The sequence below is a fragment of the Bombina bombina genome, chromosome 6, assembly GCF_027579735.1.
Source record: "Bombina bombina isolate aBomBom1 chromosome 6, aBomBom1.pri, whole genome shotgun sequence".
In the NCBI taxonomy this organism is placed as follows: Eukaryota; Metazoa; Chordata; class Amphibia; order Anura; family Bombinatoridae; genus Bombina; species Bombina bombina.
In genome coordinates this window covers 1,156,648,683-1,156,656,131 of record NC_069504.1, presented here as the reverse complement: position 1 = coordinate 1,156,656,131, position 7,449 = coordinate 1,156,648,683, and positions in this window count along the sequence as shown.

Below are 7,449 nucleotides of genomic sequence, written 5' to 3'. Positions count from 1 at the left end.
AGTAAAGTGATCAAGTTTGCTAAAGTCAAGTGATTACAATTGCTAGAGTCAAGTAATTATGTTTCCTAAAGTCAAGTGACCAAGTTTGCTAGAGTCAAGTGATTACATTTGCTAGAGTCAAGTGATTACATTTGCTAGAGTCAAGTGATTACGTTTGCTAGAGTCAAGTGATTACATTTACTAATTGCCATAGACAAGTAATTATGTTTCCTAAAGTCAAGTGATTACATTTACTAATTGCCATAGACAAGTAATTATGTTTCCTAGCGTCAAGTGATTACATTTGCTAGAGTCAAGTGATTACATTTACTAATTGCCATAGACAAGTAATTATGTTTCCTAAAGTCAAGTGATCACATTTACTAATTGCCATAGACAAGTAATTATGTTTCCTAAAGTCAAGTGATCAAGTTTGCTACATTTAAGTAACTACATTTGCTAGAGTCAAGTTATCAAGTTTGCTAGAGTCAAGTGATTACATTTGCTAGAGTCAAGTGATTACATTTGCTAGAGTCAAGTGATTACATTTGCTAGAGTCAAGTGATTACATTTGCTAGAGTCAAGTGATTACATTTGCTAGAGTCAAGTGATCAAGTTTGCTAGAGTCAAGTGATTACATTTGCTAGAGTAAAGTGATCAAGTTTGCTAGAGTCAAGTGATTACAATTGCTAGAGTCAAGTAATTATGTTTCCTAAAGTCAAGTGACCAAGTTTGCTAGAGTCAAGTGATTACATTTGCTAGAGTCAAGTGATTACATTTGCTAGAGTCAAGTGACCAAGTTTGCTAGAGGCAAGTGATTATATTTGCTAGAGTCAAGTGATTACATTTGCTAGAGTCAAGTGATTACGTTTGCTAGAGTCAAGTGATTACATTTACTAATTGCCATAGACAAGTAATTATGTTTCCTAAAGTCAAGTGATCACATTTACTAATTGCCATAGACAAGTAATTATGTTTCCTAAAGTCAAGTGTTTTCATTTACTAATTGCCATAGACAAGTAATTATGTTTCCTAGAGTCAAGTGATTACATTTACTAATTGCCATAGACAAGTAATTATGTTTCCTAAAGTCAAGTGATCACATTTACTAATTGCCATAGACAAGTAATTATGTTTCGTAGAGTCAAGTGATCAAGTTTGCTACATTTAAGTAACTACATTTGATAGAGTCAAGTTGTCAAGTTTGCTAGGGTCAAGTGATTACATTTTCTAGAGTAAAGTGATTACATTTTCTAGAGTAAAGTGATCAAGTTTGCTAGAGGCAAGTGATTATATTTGCTAGAGTCAAGTGATTACATTTGCTAGAGTCAAGTGATTACGTTTGCTAGAGTCAAGTGATTACATTTACTAATTGCCATAGACAAGTAATTATGTTTCCTAAAGTCAAGTGATCACATTTACTAATTGCCATAGACAAGTAATTATGTTTCCTAAAGTCAAGTGTTTTCATTTACTAATTGCCATAGACAAGTAATTATGTTTCCTAGAGTCAAGTGATTACATTTACTAATTGCCATAGACAAGTAATTATGTTTCCTAAAGTCAAGTGATCACATTTACTAATTGCCATAGACAAGTAATTATGTTTCGTAGAGTCAAGTGATCAAGTTTGCTACATTTAAGTAACTACATTTGATAGAGTCAAGTTGTCAAGTTTGCTAGGGTCAAGTGATTACATTTTCTAGAGTAAAGTGATTACATTTTCTAGAGTAAAGTGATCAAGTTTGCTAGAGTCAAGTGATTACATTTGCTAGAGTAAAGTGATCAAGTTAGCCAGAGTCAAGTGATTACATTTGCTAGAGTAAAGTGATCAAGTTTGCTAGAGTCAAGTGATTACATTTGCTAGAGTAAAGTGATCAAGTTTGCTAAAGTCAAGTGATTACAATTGCTAGAGTCAAGTAATTATGTTTCCTAAAGTCAAGTGACCAAGTTTGCTAGAGTCAAGTGATTACATTTGCTAGAGTCAAGTGATTACATTTGCTAGAGTCAAGTGATTACGTTTGCTAGAGTCAAGTGATTACATTTACTAATTGCCATAGACAAGTAATTATGTTTCCTAAAGTCAAGTGATTACATTTACTAATTGCCATAGACAAGTAATTATGTTTCCTAGCGTCAAGTGATTACATTTGCTAGAGTCAAGTGATTACATTTACTAATTGCCATAGACAAGTAATTATGTTTCCTAAAGTCAAGTGATCACATTTACTAATTGCCATAGACAAGTAATTATGTTTCCTAAAGTCAAGTGATCAAGTTTGCTACATTTAAGTAACTACATTTGCTAGAGTCAAGTTATCAAGTTTGCTAGAGTCAAGTGATTACATTTGCTAGAGTCAAGTGATTACATTTGCTAGAGTCAAGTGATTACATTTGCTAGAGTCAAGTGATTACATTTGCTAGAGTCAAGTGATTACATTTGCTAGAGTCAAGTGATTATGTTACGGTACCAACTGTGTACCAAGGGTTAACCCCAGATGAACAATGTCCTGCATAGACAATCAGCAATTCACAACCCAGCCAGTTTCAGGTTTAAAACAGAATAACACTTTATTTGAAGGCAGCATACAGATTTATACAGGTTTTTGACCCCCCCCCCCCCCAGATGGGGGTTGAAAGAATGTTGTACATTAGATAAAAGGGAGAAGCGCCCTTGACATGATACAATAGGATTATTTTACTTAAACACTTCAACCACAAAACACTCTTGACTCTTCTTATCACTTTCTCTCTGGAGTTGATCAAACAATAGAATGCTAAGCATTAATTAGATTGTAGCTGGAGCCAGCCACTTGTGGTTAGAAAATAAAGTTAACACTTTTAGTCCTGACCGAAGGGTCTGTCACATAGCTCCCCCCTTGTGGAACACTCCGGCAGACCCGGCTTGACCCTTTTGCGGGTCAACCTGGGGATGACCGGACTAGGAGGTGGTAGGCATGTCAGTTTGCTGGGACAATCCATCTGTATTCCCGTTATGAGAGAGAATCCCTGTCTGTATAAATAAGGGTTCAACCTCTTCAGTGCCCCGACTAGGGCTAAACAGTCCTTCAAAATATCATCGGCTTCTTTACGTGGTTTTTGTACCTGCTCTTTATAGGTATCCACAATCCCTTCATACTGACATAGGGTGCCCTTGAGTTGCTGCACCTCCCTATGAGCCAGTGTCAGCTTCTCCTCCAGTGTCACTAAGTTTGTCCTTAATGTTTCATGTTCCACTCTCAAGCTGGTGTTTTCTGCAGTCTGTCGGTGCAGCTTGTCTAGCAGAGATTCCTGTTCTAAACGTGCTTTTTCCTCTGCACTCCTCTTCTCTCCCGCTAGCACTGTTACATGATTATTTAACGTGACCATTTTATCCTCTACGTGACTCTTCTCCTTCATCAGCGCATTGTAACGTGACTCCCACATATCAATAGCGGATAGAGATTTACTGAGCTCAGCGTCCTGGGGCTTAGCAGCAGGGGGGTCAGTCTCTGCTGCACGGATCTGAGCACGGGTAGTCACAGGGTTAACATCAGCGGGACCCATGGGAGCATAGGCAGAAACAAGGGGGACCAAGGTATTTCCAAGGAGAACATCAGCTGGTAAATCCTTCATGACCCCCACATTCACAGGTCTAGCGCCCCCTCCCCAATCCAAATGCACCCTGGCAACAGGCAGGCGGAACACAGTGCCCCCTGCTACCCTCACAGCCACAGTGTCTCCTGTGTGCTGTTTCTCAGACACCAAGTTCTTTCGAAGCAAGGTCATGGTAGCACCAGTATCCCGTAGACCACTGACCTCCTTCCCATTCACTTTAACCAGTTGCCGGTTATTCCGGTGGGCAGCTTGCACAAGGTCTGCCTCATGTAGGATGCCCCAGCATTCTTGCGCCTCTACGTAGCGGGCCGCAGGCTGAGGATTACGTGGGATTCCGCTAGCGGGTCTTCTCCAGGACTGTGCTTGGTTCGCTGCGTTTAGGGGACACTCTGGTCTTTTGTGCCCTAGTTGCTTACATCCAAAGCACCGAATAGGTTGTGAGTAGCCCCGCGAATTGAACCAGGCTCTCTGAGGGTAGTTCGTGGCCCGAGACCGTGTGGTATAGCGGTGTGCTGGGGGTTGGTAACTGGCAGGTGCTGGGGTGACTGGGGGTCTGTACTCCACTCTGGCAGGGGGCTTAGTGGTAGCAGTGTCCAGTTTGCGGGCATCCGTATACTCATCTGCCAAGCGAGCCGCTTCATGCAGGGTGGAGGGTTTACGGTCCCGAACCCACTCTCGAACTCCTGCGGGTAACTTGTCGAAGCAATGTTCCAACAGGAATAGCTGCAGCACCTCTTCCCCAGATACGGCTTGGCACCCCGCTATCCAGTGAGCTGCTGTGCGGTGCACCTTACATGCCCACTCAAGGTAGGAATCACCAGCCAATTTAACAGTGTCTCTGAACCGCCTCCGGTATGCCTCCGGTGTAACCGCATACTTGGAGAGCAGAGCCTCTTTTACAGTATTATAATCCCCGACTTCCTCATCTGGAATGGCCCGAAAAGCCTCACTGGCCCGGCCGGATAATTTTCCGGATAATATCGTGACCCAGTCCTCTGCGGGTACCTTGTGTAGTGCACATTGCCTCTCAAAATCTGCAAGGTACCCATCAATCTCTCCTTCTGTTTCCAGGAAGTTTTTAAAAGCTGCAAAATTTACTTTTCCCTTTTCCACTGGGGTTGCTGTGACTTGGGCTGCTGCAGCGCCGCTTTGGCGAAGTAGGTTGGCCTCCACAGCTGCTATGACCCGGTCGATAATTTCGGCAGATGGGTTGGGGCCATAATATGCCAGTCTTATTTTAACCGCCCGATCAAAGCTTGCTTCTTCAGGGGTTCTGTCTGATATGCTGGGCCCATTGGTTCCTTCTGTCCCTGGTACTCTTTCCATCTTAGTCAGTATTGTAATAATCCCCCTCTTCCTGAGGTTACTGGCTTGTGTAGTTGCTCTTCTGGGCGATAAGGATTCTCCCGTCGCTTGCCACCAATGTTACGGTACCAACTGTGTACCAAGGGTTAACCCCAGATGAACAATGTCCTGCATAGACAATCAGCAATTCACAACCCAGCCAGTTTCAGGTTTAAAACAGAATAACACTTTATTTGAAGGCAGCATACAGATTTATACAGGTTTTTGACCCCCCCCCCCCAGATGGGGGTTGAAAGAATGTTGTACATTAGATAAAAGGGAGAAGCGCCCTTGACATGATACAATAGGATTATTTTACTTAAACACTTCAACCACAAAACACTCTTGACTCTTCTTATCACTTTCTCTCTGGAGTTGATCAAACAATAGAATGCTAAGCATTAATTAGATTGTAGCTGGAGCCAGCCACTTGTGGTTAGAAAATAAAGTTAACACTTTCAGTCCTGACCGAAGGGTCTGTCACAGATTACATTTGCTAGAGTCAAGTGATCAAGTTTGCTAGAGTCAAGTGATTACATTTGCTAGAGTAAAGTGATCAAGTTTGCTAGAGTCAAGTGATTACAATTGCTAGAGTCAAGTAATTATGTTTCCTTAAGTCAAGTGACCAAGTTTGCTAGAGGCAAGTGATTACATTTGCTAGAGTCAAGTGATTACATTTGCTAGAGTCAAGTGATTACGTTTGCTAGAGTCAAGTGATTACATTTACTAATTGCCATAGACAAGTAATTATGTTTCCTAAAGTCAAGTGATTACATTTACTAATTGCCATAGACAAGTAATTATGTTTCCTAGCGTCAAGTGATTACATTTGCTAGAGTCAAGTGATTACATTTACTAATTGCCATAGACAAGTAATTATGTTTCCTAAAGTCAAGTGATCACATTTACTAATTGCCATAGACAAGTAATTATGTTTCCTAAAGTCAAGTGATCAAGTTTGCTACATTTAAGTAACTACATTTGCTAGAGTCAAGTTATCAAGTTTGCTAGAGTCAGGTGATTACATTTGCTAGAGTCAAGTGATTACATTTGCTAGAGTCAAGTGATTACATTTGCTATAGTCAAGTGATTACATTTGCTAGAGTCAAGTGATTACATTTGCTAGAGTCAAGTGATTACATTTGCTAGAGTCAAGTGATTACATTTGCTAGAGTCAAGTGATTTTCTTTGCTCTAGTCAAGTAATAGTTACCTAGATTACTAGTTTTGCGTTCCGGTTTTAACTATAATAAAAAGGTAATTTCATACTATTTTTTTATACTAAAATTAAAATAACTGTAAATTAAATAAACTAAATTACACATTAAAAAAATCTAACACTACTAAAAAAAAAAAAACTACAATTACAAAAAATAAAAAATACTCAATTACAAAAAATAACAAAGGAAATTATAAAAAAATAAAAACAATTACACCTAATCTAATAGCCCTAAAAAATAAAAAAATCCTAGCCTACAATAACCTACCAATAACCCTTGTAGGGCAATGCCCAAATGAAATCAGCTCTTTTCCCTGAAAAAAAATTCAAAGACCCCCCCAACAATAAAACCCACCACCCAACCAACCCCCCAAAATAAAAAACCTAACTCTAACAAAAACTGAAAAGGGAATTTGTATGGGAATTGCCCTTAAAAGGCATTTAGCTCTTCTAAGCAGGCCCAAACTCTAATCTAAAAAAAAAAACACCCAAAAAAAGTTAAAAAACACCTAACACTGTCAGAGTATATGAATATTATGATGAATATTGCATATGTATACATATAAATGTATATATGTGTGTGTGTATATATATATATATATATATATATATATATATATATTATACACTGTATATGTTAGATGAGACCTCAGGATTAATTGAACATGAGTTTGTTGAACACAGCTTCTAATCCACTGTAGGTCCCAACCCCCTACAAGTTGATTTTGGCTAGGTGAATGCACGTTTATCAGGATTGAAAATCAGCATAGCTTTTGAAGCACACCCTCCTGCTGTGTAAAATACACAGACATTTTCCTAAAAGAAACTAACTCAGTGACCATGCTCCATTGACTATCAGTGACCATTTGACTATATGCAGAGTTTTATGACTCTAAGACATTTGGTCTACCCAATTTAAAACAATCACTTAAAAGGATAAAATCTAAAATAGTTGGATAAGCATAGTACTTACAGGAAACCCCTTTGATTATTTAGAATAAATGATCTGTGTTTTGGGTGGAGAATATGCTTGGGAGCCCTCTGGAATTTGTCACCTAAGCCTTTGTGGATTCAAAGTAAGACATGTGTTGCAGATATATGGCTGGGGGGAAGGTGACACAAATAGAATTAAATACATTTTGCAAAGGGAACAATGCCAGTTTTCCATGTATGTTTAAAATGATTAATGATATATATATTGAAATTAAACACATTATATTAAATAGATAATTGCTGCAGGGGATATTTATATAGGAAATAAATTCAGAATTAGTATAGATTAAATGACCATTTTTATAATCCCATATTTGA